A 16752-nucleotide genomic window follows, 5' to 3' on the forward strand; every position below is an offset into this window, starting at 1 on the left:
AAGAATAGATATGAAACACTATGTTCCCACAAATTTGATAGTCTAGGTCTAGTTTTTTTCCCTGTTTTTTATTTTTTATTGGATATTTTCTTTATTAACATTTTAAATGTTTTCCCCTTTCCAGGTCTCCTATTTGGAAACCCCTATTCCATCCCCCCTCCCCTGCCTCTATGAGGTGCTCTCTCACCCACCCACCCACTCCCACCCTCCCGCACTGGCATTCTCCTACACTCGGAGGGGGGAGGGAGCAGGGATCAAACACCCTCAGGCCCAAGGGCCTCTTCTCCCACTGATGTCCATCAAGGCCATCCTCTGCCACATATGTAACCAGTGACATGGTATTCATATGTATTCTTTAATTGGTGGCCCAGTCCCCTGGAGCTCCAGGGCAGAGAGTCTGGCGTGTTGACACTTTTGTTACCTCAATGGTGCTGCAAACACCCTCAGCTCCTCCAGTCCCCTTTCCAAGTCCTCCATCTGGGACCTCTGGAGTTGAGTTCAATGGTTGCTGCAAGCGTCTGTCTCTGTTTTGTCAGGCTCTGGCAGAGCCTCTCAGGAGACCACCATATCAGGCTTCCATCAGCAAGCACTTTCTTGCATCCACAATGATATCTGGGTTTGGTAGCTATATATATGGGATGGATCCCCAGGTGGGGCAGTCTTTGGATAGCCTTTCCTTCAGTCTCTGCTCCACACTTTGTCTCCATATTTCCTCCTATGAGTATTTTGTTCTCCCTTCTAAAAAGCACCGAAGAATCCACATTTTGGTCTTCCTTCTTCTTGGGCTTCATATGGTCTGTGAATTGAATTTTGAGATATTCCAAACTTTTGGACTAATATCCACTTATCAGTGATAAGTTTGTTCTTTTATGGCTAAGTTACCTCACTCAGGATAATATTTTTATGTTCCATCCATTTGCCTGTGAATTTCATGAAGACGTTCTTTTTAATAACTGAGTAGTATTTAATTGTGTAAATGTACTACGTCTTCTGTATCTATTCCTCTATTGAGGGACATCTGGGTTGTTCCCAGCTTCTGGGTATTATAAATATGGCTATGGGAAACATAGTGGAGCATGTGTCCTTATTACATGTTGGAGCATCTTCTGGGTATATACCCAGGAGTGGTATAGCTGGGTCCTCAGGTAATACATCCAAATGTTCTGAGGAACTGTCAGACTGATTCCCAGAGTAGTTTTAACAGCTTGCAACCCTGCCAACAATGGAAGACTGTTCCTCTTCTCCACATACTTGCCAGCATCTGCTGTCACCTGAAATTTTCATCTTAGCCATTCTGACTGGTATGAGGTGGAATCTCAGAGTTGTTTTGATTTGCATTTCCATGATACCTAAAGATGTTGAACATTTCTTTAGGTGTTTATCAGCCATTACAGTTTCCTCAGTTGAGAATTCTCTTTTTACCTATGTTTCACATTTTTTAATAGGGTTATTTGGTTCTCTGGAGTCTAACTTCTTGAGTTCTTTGTATATATTGGATATTAGCCTTCTGTCTGATGTAGGGTTGGTAAAGATCTCTTGATTGCCATTTTGTTCTACTGGCAGTATCCTTTGCCTTACAGAAGCTTTGCAATTTTATAAGGTCCCATTTGTTGATTCTTGATTTTGGAGCATAAGCCACTGGTATTCTGTTCAGAAACGTTTCCCCTGTGCCTAGGTGTTTGAGGCTTTCCCTCACTTTCTCTTCTGTTAGATTTGGTGTATCTGGATTTATGTGGAGGTGCTTTATCCACTTGGACTTGAGCTTTATACAGGGAGATAAGAATGGATTGATTTGCATTCTTCTGCATGCTGACCTCCAGTTGAATCAGCACCATTTGTTGAAAAGGCTATCTTTTTTCCACTGGATTGTTTTAGGTCCTTTGCCAAAGATCAAGAGACCGTCCGTAGTTGTGTGGGTTAATTTCTAGGTCCTCAATTCTAGTCCATTGATCTACTTGCCTGTCACTGTACCAATACCATTCAGTTTTTACCACTATTGCTCTGTAGTAAATCTTGAGGTCAGAGATGGTGATTCCCTCAGAAGTTCTTTTATTGTTGAGAATAGTTTTCACTAAACTGGGTTTTTCGTTATTCCAAATGAATTTGGGAATTGCTCTTTCTAACTCTATGAAGAATTGAATTGGAATTTTGATGGGGATTGCATTGAATCTATATTTTGTGTTCAGCAAGATGGCCTTTTTTACTATATTAATCCTGCCAATACATGAGCATGGGAGATCTTTCCATGTTCCTAAGTCTTCATCGATTTTCTTGTTCAGAGACTTGAAGTTCTTGTCATACTGATATTTCACTTGTTTAGTTAGAGTGATACCGAGAAACTTTATATTGTTTGTGGCTATTGTGAAGGGATTTATTTCCAAAGTTTCATTATTATTATTATTATTATTATTTTATTGAATGTATTCTTCATTTATATTTCAAATGTTATACCATTTCCCGGTTTTCGCCCCTCCGTGAAAACACCCAAACCATCCTCCTAACCCCTGCCTCTAAGAATTTGCCCTTCCACCGAACCCACTCCCACCTAGCCCCCTCAATTTCCCCACACTGGGGCATCTATTGAGCCTTCATAGGACCAAGGACCTATCCTCCCACTGATACCCAATACAGCATTCCTCTGATACTCTTTTGACTGGAACTATGTGTACCCCTTGGTTGATGGTTTAGTCCCTGGGAGTTCTGGGACATCTGGTTGGCCAACATTGTCATTCTTCCCATGGAGCTGCAAACCCCTTCAGCTCCTCCAGTCCATCCTCCAACTTCTCCATTGGGGATACCACGTTCAGTCCAATGGTTGACTGCAAGCATCTGCCTCTGTATCAGTAACTCTCTGTCAGGGCCCCTCCGAAGACAGCTATAACAGGCTCCTCCTGTACGCACTTCTTGTCATCCATAATACAATCGGGGTTGGTGACTGTTTATATGATGAATCCCCAGGTAGGACAGTCTCTGAGTGGCCTTTCCTTTAGTCTCTGATCCACACTTTTTTTTACCACAATTGCTCCTGTGAGTATTTTGTTCCCTTTCTCAGAGGAACCAAAGCACTCTCATTTTGGTCTTCCTTCTTCTTGAGCTTCCTGTGGACTGTGAATTGTAACTTGTTTATTTTGAGCTTTTGGGCTAATAACCATTTATCAGTGAGTACATACCATGTGTGTTCTTTTGTGATTGGGTTACCTCACTCAGAATGACACTTTCTAGTTTCATCCATTTGCAAAAGAATATCATGAATTCATTGTTTTTAAAAATTGAATAGTACTCCATTGTGAATATATACCACAATTTCTGTATCCATTCCTCTGTTGAAAGACATCTGGGTTCTTTATAGTTTCTTGCTATTATAAATAAGGCTGCTATGAACATAGTGGAACATGTGTCTGTATTACATGTTGGAGCATCTTCCGGGTATATGCCCAGGAGTGGTATAGCTGGGTCCTCAGGTAGTACTATGTCTAATTTTCTAAGGAACTACCAAACTGATTTCCAGAGTGGTTTTACCAGCTAGCAATCCCAGAAGCAATGGACAAGTGTTCCTCTTCCTCCACATCCTTTCCAGCATCTTCTGTCCCCTGAGTTTTTCATCTTAGCCATTGTTACTGGTGTGAGGTGGAATCTCAGGATTGTTTTGATATGCATTTCCCTGATAGTTAAGGATGCTGAACACTTCTTTAGGTGATTCTCAGTCACTCGATATTCGTCAGTTGAGAATTCCCTGTTTAGTTCTGTACCCCATTTTTAATAGGGTTATTTGATTCTCTGGAGTCTAACTTCTTGAGTTTTTTGTGTATATTGGATATTAGCCATCTATCAGATGTAGGATTGGTAAAGATCTTTTCCCAATTGGAAAACAGTTGCCGTTTTGTCCTATTGACAATATCCTTTGCCTTACAGAAGCTTTGCAATTTCCATTTGTCTATTCTTGATCTTAGAGAACAAGACATTGATGTTCTGTTGAACAAAATTTCCCATGCCCATGTGTTCAAGGCTCTTTGCCACTTTCTTCTATATAAGTTTCAGTGTATCTGGTTTAATGTGGAGGTGTTTGATCCACTTGGACTTAAGCTTTGTACAAGAAGAACGGGACCATTTGCATTTTTCTACATGTTGACTACCAATTGAACCAGCACCATTTGTTTAAAAATTCTGTCTTTGTTCTACTGGATGTTTTAGCTCCTCTGTCAAGTATTAAGGGACCAAGGTGGGTTCATTTCTGGGACTTCAATTCTATTCCATTGATCCCATTGCATCTCTCTGTATCAACACTATGCAGTATTCATCACTATTGCTCTGGAATACAGCTTGATATCAGGGATGGTGATTCTGACAGAATTTCTTTTATTGTTGAGAATGCTTTTCACTATCCTGGGTTTTTTGTTATTACAAATGAATTTACACATTGCTCTTTCTAACTCTATGAAGAATTTAGTTGGAATTTTGATGGGGTTTTATTGAATCTGTAGACTGTGTTCCGCAAGATGGCCATTCTTACTATATTAATCCTGCCAATCCATGATTGTGGAAGATTTTTCCATCTTCTGCAATCTCCTTTAATCTCTTTCTTCAGAGACTTAAAGTTCTTGTCATGCAGATCTTTCACTTGCTTGGTTAGAGTCACACCAAGTTATTTTATATTCATAACTATTGTGAAGGGTGTTATTTCCCTAATTTCTTTCTCAACCTGTTTATCCTTTGAGTAGAGGAAGGCTACTGATTTGTTGAAGTTAATTTTATGTCTGGCCACTTTGCCAAAGTCATTTATCAGCTGTAGAAGTTCTCTGGTGGAATTTTGGGGGTCACTTAACCATATGATCATATCATCTTCAAATTTCCAATTTGTATCCCATTGACCTCTTTTTGTTGTCTAATTGCTCTAACTAGAACTTCAAGTACTATATTGAATAGATAGGGAGAGAGAGAATGCAGCCTTGTCTAGTCCCTGATTTTAGTAGGATTGCTTCAATTTTCTCTTCATTTAGTTTGATGTTGGCTACTGATTTGCTGTATATTGCTTTTAACTATGTTTATGTATGGGCCTTGAATTCCTGATCTTTCCAAGATTGTGAACATGAAGGGATGCTGAGTTCTGTCAAATGCTTTTTCATCATCTAATGAAATGATCAGGTGTTTTTTTTTCTTTGAGTTTGTTTATATAGTGGATTACTTTTATGGATTTCCATATATTGAAGCATCTCTGCATCCCTGGGATGAAGCCTACTTGATTGTGGTGAATGATCGTTTTGATGTCTTCTTGGATTCAATGGGTAAGAATTTTTATTGAATATTTTTGCATCAATGTTCATAAAGGAAATTAGTTTGAAGTTCTCTTTCTTTGGTCTTTGCGGTTTAGGTATAAGTGTAATTGTGGCTTCATAGAATGAATTGGGTAGTGTTCCTTCTGCTTCTATTTTGTGGAAATTTTTGAAGAGTATTTGTATCAGCCCTTCTTTGAAGATCTGATAGAATTCTTCACTAAACCCATTTGGTCATGGACTTTTTTTTGGTTGGGAGACTATTAATGACTGCTTCTATTTTGTTAGGGGTTATGGGAGTGTTTAGATTCTTTATCTGATCCTGTTTTAACTTTGGCACCTCGTATGTGTCTAGAAAATTGTCCATTTCAACTGGATTTTCCAATTTTGTTCAGTATAAGCTTTTGTAGTAGGATCTGATTTTTTGAATTTCCACTCTTTCCATTGTTACGTGTCTCTCTTCATTTTTTATTTTATTAATGTGGATACTGTCTCTGTGCCCTCTAGTTAGTCTGGCCACGGGTTTATCTACCTTGTTGATTTTCTCAAAGAACCAGCTCCTGGTTTTATTGATTCTTTGTATAGTTCTTTTTGTTTCTATTTAGTTGATTTAAACCCTGAGTTTGATTATTTCCTGCTGTCTACTCCTCTTGGATGTATTTGCTTCTTTTTGTTCTAGAGCTTTCAGATGTGCTGTCAAGCTGCTAGTGGAAGCTCTCTCCAGTTTCTTGTTGGAGTCATGTAGAGCCAGGAGTTTTCCTCTTAGCCTTGCTTTCCCTGTATTCCCTAAGTTTTGCTATGATGTGTCTTTATTTTCATTAAATTCTAAAGTATCTATAATTTATTTCTTTATTTCTTCCTTGACCAAGTTATCATTGAATAGAGCATTGTTCAGTTTCCATGTGTATGTGTGTTTTCTTTTGTTTTTGTTAGAATTAAGACCAGCTTTATTCAGTGGTGATCTGATAGGATGCATGGGATTATTTTAATCTTCTTGAATCTGTTGAAGCCTGATTTGTGACCAATTTTATTGCCAGTTTTGGAGAAGATACCATGAGATGCTGAGAAGAAGGTATATTCTTTTGCTTTAGGATGAAATGTTCTATAAATATCTTTTAGATTCATTTGGTTCATAACTTCAGTTAGTTTCACTGTTTCTGTTTAGATTCTGTTTCCATGATCTGTCCGTTGAGGAGAGTGGGGTGTTGTAGTCTTCCACTATGATTGTGTGGGGTGTGATATGTGCTTTGAGATTTAGTAAAGTTTCTTTGATCAATGTGTGTGCCCTTGCATTTGGAGCATAGATGTTTAGAATTGAGAGTTCATCATGGTAAATTTTTCATTTGACTAGTATGAAGTATCAGTATTCTTCCTTATCTTTTTTGATAACTTTAGGTTGAAAGTCAATTTTATTAGAAATTAGAATCACTACTCCAGCTTGTTTCTTGGGACCATTTGCTTGGAAAATTATTTTCCAGCCTCTTTCTCCGAGGTAGTGTTTGTCTCTGAGTTTGAGGCCATCCTTGTCTATAGAGTGAATTCCAGAACATCCAGGACTACATAGAAAAACTCTGTCTCAAAAAGCCAGAAAGAGAGGAGGTGAGGGGGAGAAAACTGTGAAGCAGCATATGAAAGACATTCAATATTATATGTCACCGGGACTCGTAAACTAAACAATGGAATAATGTACTTCTTTTGGAATGAGAAAAGCACTGACAACACCAAATGCTGTCAAGGATTTGGAACAATGGGATATCTCATTCACTGTTAGTAGGAAGGCACAATTGTACCACTACTTATAAGAGAATGTTCCAAAGTCTTTCAGTGCTATACATAGAGTCACTGTAGAACTCATAAATCAGGCTCTGGTATTTACCCAGAGGAGGTAGCAATGTGGTCACAGAGAAACTCAAGCTCAACTGTTCATACTACCTATCCATAATTACAAAACTGGCACACATTAAATATGACTTTCAGGAAAGAAATAAATAATCCTTTGCATATCTAGATGAAGGAATGATCATTTGGTGAATTACAAACCTGCAAGGACATGGAAGAATCTAAGAATATATTATTGTTAAGTGAAGAAGTCAATCTGAAAAGGCCATATACTGCCATATGATTCCAACAATAAGACTGGGAAAAAACAAGAAGTGTTGAGTTCATTTAAAAAAAAAAGATCAGTTGGGGCTGGGAGTTACAGAGAAAGCACTCGGCATGACTTTTAGAGCAGAGGGAGTATTCTGTATACTCTGTATGGTACTATACTATTAGACATGTGCAATAATATAAAACCCTACATAAAACACCAAGGATGACCTCTAATGAGAACTATGGCTTTGAAGTAAGAGCCATGCATTCATATATGCTCATCTCTTTTAAGGAATGCACTACGGGACTGGGGGATGTCAGTAGTGGAGAAAGTGGGGCGTGAGTGGGGAGAAAGCACACAAGAACTCTTTGTACTTTCTGTTCAGTTTTGCTCTTAACTCAAAACTGTCCTATTAGATAATTTTTAAGAGAATTCTCAAATTCACATCTCAGAAATTTGGGTTCAAGATATCTTGGTTGGAACTTTTAAATGTGTTTCATAATCCAACACATTTCTGATTCTTGGCCAGGCTTGAGAATTACTGGGTGGACCTTGCTGTGAGTTTTCAAAATGCACATTAAACTGTTCCCCTTTTCAGACTTTCAATGTGTGCTTGGGATAGTCTTATGAATACATGTGTACTTATATTAATGGAAGATAATGCTTATACAGCAAATCTGTGCATTTATAGAAGGGTATTCCTCAGTAGTCTCGGAATATAGGCAAGAAAAATCATTAGGCTGTCCCCAAAGCTCTGTTCCATCATGCCTTCAAATGGATCTGTAAAATCAGACTGTTTCAAGATGGAGAAAATCAGGACCATGATAACAAGCAAGAGATCAACAACCAGGAACAAGACAACTATGGTTCCAAATTGAATTTTACTTCAAGCAGACAAATATGTATGCAACCATGCCCCACAGGGATATATAAGAAGAAAGGCAAGCTTTTGGAATGCAAATTGTTTCAGAAGCCTTATCTTTCTTCCATAGCTGAGGTTTCCTGGATTCTACCTTTAAAGATCTAACAAATTATTCACATGGTTTTAAGTATACGTTCCCCTACCACACTTTTCTACATAGCCCAAAAGGATGAAATGCTTGTACATGGTCTCTCTTCATCTCACTCCATCTGCCTCTCTGTTTCTACCTCTGCCCTTACTTTGTCTCTGAGTCTCTGTGTCTCTCTGTCTCTGTGTGTATGATTCTTAGTATCTCTGTCTCTGTCTCTGTCTCTCTCTCACTCTCTCTCTCTCTCTCTCTCTCTCTCTCTCTCTCTCTCTCTCATTCTCTCGATCTCCCTCTTTTTCTGATAGAATAGTTTTCTCTTATACTCCAGATGTTTTCTATCTTTCCAGGCTGCTATTATTTCAACACATGATTTCAGCTGCACTAACATCAGATCAGACCTGTTACTCTTATGAAAGATTTGATGTTAAGTCTATATTTGTGGTTTATTTGGAAAAACCAGAATACAATTAAGAGGATGCTCTTAAAAATAATCTTGAGGTTCAATGATGTATACAAGATAGATTGGTAGGTAATCAAGATACTATGATGTGTAAACACAATCAAATCCAATTTTGTGAATTGTTAGTGCACAAATTTGGATAAAACCCAGGAGTTTAAAAATTATAAGATATAATATATGCTTGGAAGGCATCGCCTTTGAAAGATTAATTTTGGACCTTTAAAAGATTAATTTCTCCTCTAAACCAAATATCACCAAAATCTCTATTATATCACATGACTGAATATATAAAACACATACATATTTCTACTTTCTCTTATATGAAATCAAATATGTTTACTCTGATAACAATAAAATGTGAATATATATATAACCATACATAAACCCCTCTTAAATACTAGACATTTGAAATAAAGAACTTTAGTATATCAGTGAACTGTAAGTAATAAATGTTGATTTTATACTTTCTATATGCCTGGTATACAGTAGTAAATAAAATATTCCAAATTTCTTTTTAGCTAAAATAATGAAATGGCTGTATAATTAATAAATGGAAAATAGTTCCATAAGCAAAAACTATGAGCATTGCAGAGTTGATAGTGCGATTCTCACTAATTGTGCTGAACTCATAGTATATACTGCATATTGTTTCAATGCTTTAGAAATTAGCCACAGATGACATGATTCATAAGATAGTTTCTAAGAAATAAAAGAGACATGGGGACAATGACGGTGACAAGCACAGCTCCTAATGCACTCTCCTGTGCTTCTTAGATATATCTATAAATTTAAAAAGATGTGAAGAAACATAACTGCAAGTTCTAGCACACAGATCGCCTGAAATTCAAGAAACTCCAGGGCTGTGAGGTTTGTAATGTGGTCAAGCATCATTCCAGGTGAGAGAGCTGGCATTTACCTGTCACCTTAGCCTTCACAGGTATGCAATGCCTTTCTTTATGATCTTGTGTTTGAATCCTATCTATAGCCCCTTACTTCCTATATAATGCCAATCTTTCATAAATATTTTATGAAGTGAAGGATATGTTTCATAAATATAATCTCTGAAACATAATAATTTTAGAGTTTAGAGAGACTAGAAAGACCATTGTAGAGTGAAAATGGTTTTACATCTTAGATGTAATTGCACTTTGGCAGACTTGGAAATCTCTGCAGGCAAATGTGATGTCACTGAAAAATATCACACACTTTTCTGTAGAGATTCTTCAGTCTGACAACACTGAGCATCCAACCCCTTTATCAAGCTGTGATTTTTCTATATTCAGTGAATATAGAAAAGCCTAGTGAAATAACCGAAAGAAGGCTTGTCCATTGAACCTTGGCTTCATCTGAGGAAACTGCATGTTTGATGATGGTTCATTCTCACCAAATTAAATTGTAAGGTTAATTTGTAACATGGCTTAGACCAATGTTAATCAGGATGTGACCTAACCACTGCTGGCATCACCTGGGAACCAGTTAGAAATGGGAGCTCTAACACCCATGTCAAGAACTCCTCAATCAGGACCTCCAATTGTCTCCAGAAATCTCCACCCAGGTAATGCTGGCTGACCTTCCACTTTGTAGCCACTGGCCAACAGAAAACAAAAGGTCAGAGTCAAAAATCTGAACTCAAAATAATCATATCACACTAAATAAAATTTAAAAAGTGCCCTAATTAGGTTTCTGTTGCTTTGATAAAGCACTGACCAAAAACAGCTTGCAGAAGGAAAGGGATTACCTGTCTAATAGGTAGGTCCTGCTTACAGTCCATCATTGAGGGAAGTGGCAGGACCCATTAAGGGAATCTGCTTACTGGCTTGTTCTCAGGTTCACATTTAACTACCTTTTACCTCCTATTACTATCTATCCATCTGGAGGAGAGTCTGCCCACAGTGGGCTGGGACCTCACACATCAAACATCAATCAAGAAAATGCCCAAAACACATCTAAAAGGCTGATCAGGTGGAAGTGATTCCTTCATGGAGACTCCCTCTTCCCAGATATGTCTAAGTTTGTGTCAAAAGGACAAAAACTAACCAGCACAAAAAGAATGACAAAATAATATATATTCACAACCATTGGACTGAGCACAGGGTCCCCAGTGGAAGAGTTAGGGGAAAGACTAAAGGAGCTGAAGGGGTTTGCAACCCCATAGGAAGAACAACACTATCAACCTACCAGACACTCCCCCCAGAGCTCCTAGGGACTAAACTACCAAACAAAGAGTACACATAAAGGCTCTCTATGGCTCCAGCAGTATATGTTACAGAGGATGGCCCTGTTGGGCATCAATGGGAGAAGAGGTCTTGTGAAGGCTCAATGGAAGCCCCAGTGTAGGGGAATGTGAAGGCGGGGAGGCTGGAGTCGGTAAGTAGGTGGGAGAACACACTATAGAAGCAGGGGGAGATGGAATGGGATAGGAGGTTTTAAGGTGGGAGGAAACCAGGAAAGGATATAACATTTGAAATGTAAATAAAGAAAATGTCCAATAAAACGTATTGACTGGAATGCATGACTTTTTTTGTAAAAATGATAGTCTTGATAATACACATGAGAATTGATTGGTAAAAGTTTCATCTTCAACTCTTTGCCAATGAGATTACAAAACTCTCCTTGGAAATAAAGAGTTAAGAAATCTATTCAGAAGTGGAGAACGTTTTAGTATGGGAGGAGTAAAGGGATACTGACGTCATTCAAGCTGTGGGCCATAATTCTTATTAGATTGTATTGCTGCATTCTTCACACAGCTTCAGAAAGTTATTCCCAATGTCACAAAATATGCACTTAGCCTGCACACAGAGAAGGAAAATGCTTTTACAATGAAATTATTTCAGCCTGGCCAAATAATATTCGAAAGACTTATTCTCTATGTAAGATATCTTGGCAAAATAAATGATGACTTTATATGACTGTCTTTTTCAATATTCTCTGTAGTTTTGCCCTACGAACAGTTAAATTTGGCAATAAATGATCTACTAAGAAAACTTTTACATATTTCCATTGTATTTAATACTATTAAATTGCATGGCTGAAGGGTAAATTACAATTGCACTTGGCCTCTGACAATGAGTAAATTACATAATTTTTGCATTACACATCAAAACAGTATCTAAATGATTGGTATGCCTGTTAACCAGTAACCCCTGGTAGTTTGTTAGTAATTCATCTTCCATTTCATTCTTGACCAATTTATTTTGATTATTTGTGAACCACACCAATTTCCCATGATGTGATGGAAAATGTAACAACTAAAGCTTGAATTAGATCACAAGCAAAGCATCAACTTGCTCAGATCATAAAATGAGGTTTGGATCATTCACTAAAAAGTGAGAGTTCAGCTTTCCTGGGCTCTACAACGAGTGTGGGAGATCAGCAAGGTGTTTTAGAGAACACTGAGCCACCTCGGAGAAAACCTTCACTTTGATGAAAACAAAGTGGTTATCTAGACACCAGACTTTTCAACTTTAACAAATTGACTCAACCTTTCTGCAGTTGCTACACTTCCAGCTGGCATTTGATAATAGTAAAAAAGCAAAGGTTAACCAATGTATGCAATTGATATGCCAAATCTTTCAAAACATGGGATTCTACCTGAGAAACAACAATAAAAGAGCAATACTAGGAATCTAGCACATTGTTACAATGATTGACATAAACATGCAATGGATACTACTGCATACACATGATCTGCCTTTGTTTTCTTATAAACACAATAAAACTACTATTAAGTGTCTGACTTAGAGGTTGAAGATGTGAGTCAGCAGTTAAGAACACTTGTTGCTCTTCTGGATGACCCAAGTTCAGTTCCTAGCACACACATGATAGCTTACAACCATGGGTAACTCCAATCCCAGGCTACCCTGCACTCATTTCTGGCATCTGTAGGCATTAGATATGTTTGTGGTACACAGCCACACACATACATACAAAGCATTCATATACATATATATGTATGCATATATATGCATATATATATCAAATAAAAGAATTTCTAAAAGACATATTTTATGAAGAAAATGAAGTTCAGAAAGGTTCTATATTAGAAGGAAGAAATTATGTAAGTGTACACAGCTCAACATTTTAGAAAAAAATAATACAGAAGAACAAGTATGCAACTATGGCTTAGAAAATCTGGACTAAATGTCATCATATTTAAAATAAGCAAGGTATTCTCTTTCCTGTTTGTGTCCCATTGTTGGAGAAAGTTCTTGTCAAAAAAATATAGAATGTTGCTTTGCATTTGGGGTGAACTGCACAGTCCAGGCATGGCCTAGACTCTATTTCCAGTCACCCCAGATTGCATCCATACAAGTGAAACTGCAAAGAAGAGGATGTCCGTGGGAGGGTCAGGCAGTCTCCTACAGTGCATCCTAAATACTCTTTCCTCTATCCTTATCACCCTTCCCAGGTCCTGCTCCTTGTCTGAGCCCTAGTGATCCCAAGAAGACCTTAGGACTGTGCCAGGCAAGTCCATAGAGCTTTCCTCCTCTTTTTTCCCAAGGGATATCAGGAGTTTTAATTAACATGTACTTTAAATATGTCTCAGAACCCTAGCATTCATATTTGTAAAGGAACAGAGTAGCTACTTTACTCAACAGAATTATTCGTAGAGTGTTGATTATGCTGGGTGCAACATACACAGTCCCTCTGGTCTTTGCCATAACATTATTTGAAGCTTGACTATTAAAGATTCCATTCTGCAGATGAAAAAACTGATGTTCCTACAGGCTAAATAAATCCTCCCTTACGTTACTATGTTTTGACTGTAAGGCTCAAAGGTAAAGTAGCCCCAGGTTATGCAGTACTTACCCAAAACTCTGTGACAATTTCCTTTGTACTGTTTGACATTTTCCTGTATTTCCTTGAATTACCTATATTTGATACAAAAATGCAATAGGTACTCAACTTGTCATAGATAAACAGTTCATTTGAATGCAAAGCTATTAAGTTATAATACACTGGCTGATGTAGACAACTACAAGATCTAATAAATTCTAGACCTATGTATATTTTTTTGTTTGCTTGCTTGCTTTTTTTGAGACAAGGTTTCTCTGTGTAGCTCTAGCTATCCTGGAACTCACTCTATAGAACAGGCTGGCTTCAAACTCAGAAATCTGTCTGCCTCTGCCTCCCAAGTGCTAGGATTAAAGGCGTGTGCCACCCCCACCTAGCCTGACCTATGTATATTTTAACTCCAATACTAAACAATAAAATTGGCTTTCTTCTAGTTAAGACACAACAAATATAAAATTCACATTCTTTTTTCTTAGATATTTGCTTTATTTACATTTCAAATGGTATCCCCTTCCTATGTTACCCCTCAAAAAACACCTACCCCATCCCCCCTCCACCTGTTCACTCTCCCCCCAATTTCCTGACTTGCATTCCCCTATTCTGGGTCACAGGACCAATGGCCTCTCCTCTCATTGATGTCTGAAATGGTCATCTTCTGCTACATATGTAGCTGGAGCCATGCATCCATCCATGTGCACTCTTTCATTGGTGGTTTAGTTTCTGGGAGATCTGCGGCATACGGGTTGGTACATATTATTGTTCCTCCTGCAGGGCTGCAAACCTCTTCAGTTCCTTGGGTCCTTTCTCTAGCTGCTCTACTGGAGACCCTGTGTGCATTCTATTGGTTGGTTGTGAGCCATTGGTATTTTGATCCACTTTCCAAGAAGGATCAATGTATCCACACTTTGGTCTTCAATTTTCTTGAGCTTCATGTGATCTGGGGTTGTATCTTAGGTTCCGAGCTTTTGGACTGATATCCACTTATCAGCAATTGCATACCATGTGTGTTCTTTTGTGATTGGGCTACCTCACTCAGGATGACACTTTCTAGCTCCATCCATTTGCCTAAGAATTTTGTGAATTCATTGTTTTTAATAGCTGAGCAGTACTCCATAGTGTAAATGTACCACATTTTCTGTATACATTCCTCTGTTGAGGGACATCTGGGTTCTTTGCAGCTTCTGGCTATTATAAATAAGCCAGAACATAGTTCTGTTATGAACATAGTTCAGCCTCTATGTGTATGTGGGATTTCTGTTGCTTTTCTTGTTATTGAAGACCATTCTTAATCCATAGTGATCTGATAGGAGGCATGGGATTAGTTCGAGCTTCTTATATTTGTTGAGATCTGTCTTGTGACCAATTATATGATTGATTTTGGAGAAGGTACCATGAGGTGCTGAGAAAAAGGTATATTCTTTTGTTTTAGGATGAAATGTTTATATATATATATATATATATATATATATATATATATATAATTGTTTAACATATATAAATTTAACATAAACATATAAAATGTTTTATATATATGTTAAATCCAATTGGTCCAATGCTTCAATTAGTTTCTCTGTCCCTGTTTAGTTTCTGTTTTCATGATCAGTCCATTGAGGAGAGTGAAGGGTGGAAGTTGCCCACAATTATTGTGTTAGGTGCAATGTATGCTTTGAGCTTTAGTAAAGTCTCTTTACAAATGGGGGTGCCCTTGCATATGGAGCATAGATGTTCAGAATGGACAGTTTTTCTTGGTAGATTTTGCCCTTCACCAGTAAGAAGTGACCTTCTGTATCTCTTTTGATGACTTTAGGTTGAAAGTCAATTTTATCTGATATTAGAATGCCTATTTTGGCTTGTTTCCTAAGACCATTTGCTTGTAAAATTGCTTTCCAAGCTTTTACTCTGAGGTAGTGTTTGTCTTTGACACTGAGGTGTGTTTCCTGTAAGCAGCAAAATTTAGGGACCTGTTTACATATCAAGTTTGTTAGTCTATGTCTTTTTATTGGGGAATTGAGTACATTGATGTTAAGAGATATTAAGGAGTAGTGATTATTACTTCCTGTCATTTTTAATGTTATTTTTTATATTTGAGTGGTTGTCTTCCTTTGGGTTTGATGAAAGAAGTTTACTATCGTGCTTTTTCCAGGGTGTAGTTTCCCTCCATGAATTGGTGTTATCCACCTATTATCCTTTGTAGGGCTGCGTTTGTGGAAAGATATTGTGTAAATTTGGTTTTATCATGGAATATCTTGGTTTCTCTATCTATGGTGATTGAGAGTTTTGCTGGGTATAGTAATCTTGCCTGGCATCTGTGTTCTCTTATAGTCTTGCATCAGATCTGCCCAGGATCTTCTAGCTTTCATGGTCTCAGGTGAGAAGTCTGGTGAAATTCTGATAGGTCTTCCTTTATATGTGACTTTGCCTTTTTCTCTTACTGCCTTTAATATTCTTTCCTTGTTTACTACATTTTGCATTTTTGATTACTATGTAACAGGAGGTATTTCTCTTTGGAATTCTGTAGGCTTCCTGTATGTTAATGGGCATCTCTCTCTCTCTTTAGGTCAGAGAAGTTTTCTTCCATAACTTTGTTGAAGATATTTTCTGGCCCTTTAAGCTGTAAATCTTCATTCTCATCTATACCTATAATACTTAGGTTTGGTCTTCTCATTGTGTCCTGGATTTTCTGGATGTTTTGCGTTACAAGCGTTTTTCATTTTGCATTTTCTTTTTTTTTAATTTTTTTATTCGATATAATTTATTTACATTTCAAATGATTTCCCTTTTCTAGCCACCCCACTCCCCAAAAGTCCCGTAAGCCCCCTTCTCTTCCCCTGTCCTCCCTCCCACCCCTTCCGACTTCCCCGTTCTGGTTTTGCCGAATACTGTTTCACTGAGTCTTTCCAGAACCAGGGGCCACTCCTCCTTTCTTCTTGTATCTCATTTGATGTGTGGATTATGTTTTGGGTATTCCAGTTTTTTAGGTTAATAACCACTTATTAGTGAGTGCATACCATGATTCACCTTTTGAGTCTGGGTTACCTCACTTAGTATGATGTTCTCTAGCTCCATCCATTTGCCTAAGAATTTCATGAATTCGTTGTTTCTAATGGCTGAATAGTATTCCATTGT

The sequence above is a fragment of the Apodemus sylvaticus genome, chromosome 11, assembly GCF_947179515.1.
Source record: "Apodemus sylvaticus chromosome 11, mApoSyl1.1, whole genome shotgun sequence".
Taxonomy (NCBI): domain Eukaryota; kingdom Metazoa; phylum Chordata; class Mammalia; order Rodentia; family Muridae; genus Apodemus; species Apodemus sylvaticus.